Source organism: Ambystoma mexicanum, unplaced genomic scaffold (assembly GCF_040938575.1).
Source record: "Ambystoma mexicanum isolate Mex_15411 unplaced genomic scaffold, UKY_AmexF1_1 Mex_scaf66, whole genome shotgun sequence".
NCBI lineage: Eukaryota > Metazoa > Chordata > Amphibia > Caudata > Ambystomatidae > Ambystoma > Ambystoma mexicanum.
Genome location: NW_027182484.1, coordinates 631795 through 637794, shown reverse-complemented (window position 1 = coordinate 637794; position 6000 = coordinate 631795). Strand labels below are relative to the sequence as shown.

Below are 6000 nucleotides of genomic sequence, written 5' to 3'. Positions count from 1 at the left end.
AGTAATATGTACAAAGTGGAAGCAACATGCAATCACCATCAAAGCAATTCATTTTCAGCCACCAAACCCTCATTATATGTATAAGGGGTACAAAATATGTCCTTTATCTGCCTTGGTAAAATACAGTGAGGTTTCCATTGCAAGAATTCATACATTTCGTTTCACATGTAGATCTTGGAACATGGAAAAAAAACTTTTGTCAAATGCACAAATTCTGCAAAACGTAACTGCTTCTCTACTGCAGTTTGTTGATTTTGTGCTAAGAGCATAGTTAAACCCAATTGTTCATTGTTTTTTATATGAAATTATGATATATCCTATTGTTTCTTACAGTGCATTGGGTTGAAAAACATTTTAACAGGATCTATTGATGAGGGTATATGGTTATGAAACAGGAACTTCTTGAACTGTACTCCTACGCTCTACCACTGAGTTAAACCCTTGAATGCTGAAAACTGCCCTTTTTTAAAAAGGTGATAGAGTGGGTGACTGTATGGAACTTGTAGAACTAATGACATCAGTGAACTTCTGGTCAGCTGTACAAATTAATACATTTCATTAAGGGCATATTATTGGTTTCCACCACAGTTTTATAACATTCATATGAGCTTCCAATGGACTATTTCAAACTGATAATATCACCAGTAGAACTTGGGTGAATGTAAAACACAGCTCGTATCATATGAAGAAATCCTAAACAGCTTAATGGTGTTTACCCTATGTTTCAGGTGATGATCAGGAGTATTTCAAATGTGGAAATGTGTTGCTCATTACATCAAATGCTAAGATTGTAAATGTTTTTTTCAATTTATTTAATTAAAAAAAAAATTCCACAGGTTAAACAGTTGAACAAGGGGACACCCAGATTTGAACTAGGGAACTCTTGATCTGCAGTCAAATGCTCTACCACTGAGCTATACCCCCAGTTCTGAAAATTTCACCTTTATTAATTCAGTAATATGTACAAAGTGCAAGCAACATGCAATCACCATCAAAGCAATGCATTTTCAGCCACCAAACCCTCCTTATAAGTATATGGGATGCGAAGGATGTCCTTTATCTACCTTGGTAAAATACAGTGAGGTTTCCATTGCAAGAATTCATACATTGCGTATCACATGTAGATCTTGGAACATGGAAAAAAAATCTTTTGTCAAATGCACAAATTCTGCAAAATGTAACTGCTTCTCTACTGCAGTTTGTTGATTTTGTGCTAAGCGCATAGTTAAACCCAATTGTTCATTGTTTTGTATATGAAATGATGATATATCCTATTGTTTCTTACAGTGCATTGGGTTGAAAAACATTTTAACAGGATCTATTGAAGAGGGTATATGGTTATGAAACAGGGACTTCATGAAAAGCACTCCTACGCTCTACCACTGACATAAACCCTTGAATGCTGAAAACTGCCCTTTTTTAAAAAGGTGATAGAGTGGGTGACTGTATGGAACTTGTAGAACTAATGACATCAGTGCACCTCTGGTCATTTGTACAAATTAATACATTTCATTAAGGGATATTATTGGTTTCCACCACAGTTTTATAACATTCATATGAGCTTCCAATGGACTATTTCAAACTGATAATATCACCAGTAGAACTTGGGTGAATGTAAAACACAGCTTGTATCATATGACGAAATCCTAAACAGTTTCATGGTGTTTACCCTATGTTTCAGGAGATGATCAGGAGTATTTCAAATGTAGAAATGTGTTGCTCATTACATCAAATGCTAAGATTGTAAATGTTTTTTTTTCTACAGGTAAAATAGTTGAACAAAGGGGCACCCAGATTTGAACTAGAGACCACTTGATCTGCAGTCAAATGCTCTACCACTGAGCTATACCCCACCTCTGAAAAGTACACCTTTATTAATTCAGTAATATGTACAAAGTGCAAGCAACATGCAATCACCATCAAAGCAAACCATTTTCAGCCACCAAACCCTCCTTATAAGTATATGCGGTGCGAAGGATGCCCTTTATCTGCCTTGGTAAAATACAGTGAGGTTTCCATTGCAAGAATTCATACATTTCGTATCACATGTAGATCTTGGAACATGGAAAAAAAACTTTTGTCAAATGCACAAATTCTGCAAAACGTAACTGCTTCTCTACTGCAGTTTGTTGATTTTGTGCTAAGAGCATAGTTAAACCCAATTGTTCATTGTTTTTTATATGAAATGATTATATATCCTATTGTTTCTTACAGTGCATTGGGTTGAAAAACATTTGAACAGGATCTATTGATGAGGGTATGTGGTTATGAAACAGGAACTTCTTGAACTGTACTCCTACGCTCTACCACTGAGTTAAACCCTTGAATGCTGAAAACTGCCCTTTTTTAAAAAGGTGATAGAGTGGGTGACTGTATGGAACTTGTAGAACTAATGGCATCAGTGCACTTCTGGTCAGCTGTACAAATTAATAAATTTCATTAAGGGCATATTATTGGTTTCCACCACAGTTTTATAACATTCATATGAGCTTCCAATGGACTATTTCAAACTGATAATATCACCAGTAGAACTTGGGTGAATGTAAAATACAGCTTGTATCATATGAAGAAATCCTAAACAGCTTAATGGTGTTTACCCTAAGTTTCAGGTGATGATAAGGAGTATTTCAAATGTGGAAATGTGTTGCTCATTACATCAAATGCTAAGATTGTAAATGTTTTTTTCTATAGGTAAAACAGTTGAACAAGGGGGCACCCAGATTTGAACTAGGGACCTCTTGATCTGCAGTCACATGCTCTACCACTGAGCTATAATCCCAGTTCTGAAAAGGTTACCTTTATTAATTCAGTAATATGTACAAAGTGCAAGCAACATGCAATCACCATCAAAGCAATGCATTTTCAGCCACCAAACCCTCCTTATAAGTATATGGGATGCGAAGGATGTCCTTTATCTACCTTGGTAAAATACAGTGAGGTTTTCATTGCAAGAATTCATACATTTCGTATCACATGTAGATCTTGGAACATGGAAAAAAAAATCTTTTTTCAAATGCACAAATTCTGCAAAATGTAACTGCTTCTCTACTGCAGTTTGTTGATTTTGTGCTAAGGGCATAGTTAAAACCAATTGTTCATTGTTTTGTATATGAAATGATGATATATCCTATTGTTTCTTACAGTGCATTGGGTTGAAAAACATATTAACAGGATCTATTGAAGAGGGTATATGGTTATGAAACAGGGACTTCTTGAAAAGCACTCCTACGCTCTACCACTGACATAAACCCTTGAATGCTGAAAACTGCCCTTTTTTAAAAAGGTGATAGAGTGGGTGACTGTATGGAACTTGTAGAACTAATGACATCAGTGCACCTCTGGTCATTTGTACAAATTAATACATTTCATTAAGGGCATATTATTGGTTTCCACCACAGTTTTATAACATTCATATGAGCTTCCAATGGACTATTTCAAACTGATAATATCACCAGTAGAACTTGGGTGAATGTAAAACACACCTTGTATCATATGACGAAATCCTAAACAGTTTCATGGTGTTTACCCTATGTTTCAGGAGATGATCAGGAGAATTTCAAATGTAGAAATGTGTTGCTCATTACATCAAATGCTAAGATTGTAAATGTTTTTTTCTATAGGTAAAACAGTTGAACAAGGGGGCACCCAGATTTGAACTAGGGACTTCTTGATCTGCAGTCACATGCTCCACCACTGAGCTATACTCCCAGTTCTGAAAAGTTTACCTTTATTAATTCAGTAATATGTACAAAGTGCAAGCAACATGCAATCACCCTCAAAGCAATGCATTTTCAGCCACCAAACCCTCCTTATAAGTATAAGGGGTACAAAAGATGTCCTTTATCTGCCTTGGTAAAATACAGTGAGGTTTCCATTGCAAGAATTCATACATTTCGTATCACATGTAGATCTTGGAACATGGAAAAAAAAACTTTTGTCAAATGCACAAATTCTGCAAAACGTAACTGCTTCTCTACTGCAGTTTGTTGATTTTGTGCTAAGAGCATAGTTAAACCCAATTGTTCATTGTTTTTTATATGAAATGATGATATATCCTATTGTTTCTTACAGTACATTGGGTTGGAAAACATTTTAACAGGATGTATTGACGAGGGTATATGGTTATGAAACAGGGACTTCTTGAACTGCACTCCTACGCTCTACCATTGAGTTAAACCCTTGAATGCTGAAAACTGCCCTTTTTTAAAAAGGTGATAGAGTGGGTGACTGTATGGAACTTGTAGAACTAATGACATCAGTGCACTTCTGGTCAGCTGTACAAATTAATACATTTCATTAAGAGCATATTATTGGTTTCCACCACAGTTTTATAACATTCATATGAGCTTCAAATGGACTATTTCAAACTAATCATATCACCAGTAGAACTTGGGTGAATGTAAAACACAGCTTGTATCATATGAAGAAATCCTAAACAGTTTCATGGTGTTTACCCTATGTTTCAGGAGATGATCAGGAGTATTTCAAATGTAGAAATGTTTTGCTCATTACATAAAATGCTAAGATTGTAAATGTTTTCTTCAATTTATTTAATTAAAATAATATTTCTACAGGTAAAACAGTTGAACAAGGGGGCACCCAGATTTGAACTAGGGACCTCTTGATCTGCAGTCAAATGCTCTACCACTGAGCTATACCCCCAGTTCTGAAAAGGTCCCCTTTATTAATTCAGTAATATGTACAAAGTGCAAGCAACCATCAAAGCAAAGCATTTTCAGCCACCAAACCCTCCTTATAAGTATATGCGGTGCGAAGGATGTCCTTTATCTGCCTTGGTAAAATACAGTGAGGTTTCCATTGCAAGAATTCATACATTTCGTATCACATGTAGATCTTGGAACATGGAAAAAAAATCTTTTGTCAAATGCAAAAATTCTGCAAAATGTAACTGCTTCTCTACTGCAGTTTGTTGATTTTGTGCTAAGAGCATAGTTAAACCCAATTGTTCCTTGTTTTGTATATGAAATGATGATATATCCTATTGTTTCTTACAGTGCATTTGGCTGTAAAACATTTTAACAGGATCTATTGAAAAGGGTATATGGTTATGAAACAGGGACTTCTTGAAAAGCACTCCTACGCTCTACCACTGACATAAACCCTTGAATGCTGAAAACTGCCCTTTTTTAAAAAGGTGATAGAGTGGGTGACTGTATGGAACTTGTAGAACTAATGACATCAGTGCACTTCTGGTGAGGTGTACAAATTAATACATTTCATTAAGGGCATATTATTGGTTTCCACCACAGTTTTATAACATTCATATGAGCTTCCAATGGACTATTTCAAACTGATAATATCACCAATAGAACTTGGGTGAATGTAAAACACAGCTTGTATCATATGACGAAATCCTAAACAGTTTCATGGTGTTTACCCTATGTTTCAGGAGATGATCAGGAGTATTTCAAATGTAGAAATGTGTTGCTCATTACATCAAATGCTAAAATTGTAAATGTTTTTTTTCTACAGGTAAAATAGTTGAACAAAGGGGCACCCAGATTTGAACTAGAGACCACTTGATCTGCAGTCAAATGCTCTACCACTGAGCTATACCCCCCGTTCTGAAAAGTTCACCTTTATTAATTCAGGAATATGTACAAAGTGGAAGCAACATGCAATCAACCTCAAAGCAATGCATTTTCAAACACCAAACCCTCCTTACAAGTATAAGGGGTACAAAAGATGTCCTTTATCTGCCTTGGTAAAATACAGTGAGGTTTCCATTGCAAGAATTCATACATTTCGTATCACATGTAGATCTTGGAACATGGAAAAAAAAACTTTTGTCAAATGCACAAATTCTGCAAAACGTAACTGCTTCTCTACTGCAGTTTGTTGATTTTGTGCTAAGAGCATAGTTAAACCCAATTGTTCATTGTTTTTTATATGAAATGATGATATATCCTATTGTTTCTTACAGTACATTGGGTTGGAAAACATTTTAACAGGATGTATTGACAAGGGTATATGGTTATG

At 35.4% G+C, this 6000-nt stretch overlaps 2 non-coding genes across 2 annotated transcripts; both read right to left on the bottom strand.

The window, feature by feature from the left end:
- Positions 1 to 852: 852 nt before the first annotated feature.
- Positions 853 to 924, bottom strand: TRNAC-GCA (transfer RNA cysteine (anticodon GCA)). The gene has a single exon. It is a non-coding gene; the product is annotated as a tRNA-Cys (tRNA).
- Positions 925 to 4590: 3666 nt separating this feature from the next.
- Positions 4591 to 4662, bottom strand: TRNAC-GCA (transfer RNA cysteine (anticodon GCA)). The gene has a single exon. It is a non-coding gene; the product is annotated as a tRNA-Cys (tRNA).
- Positions 4663 to 6000: the final 1338 nt, after the last annotated feature.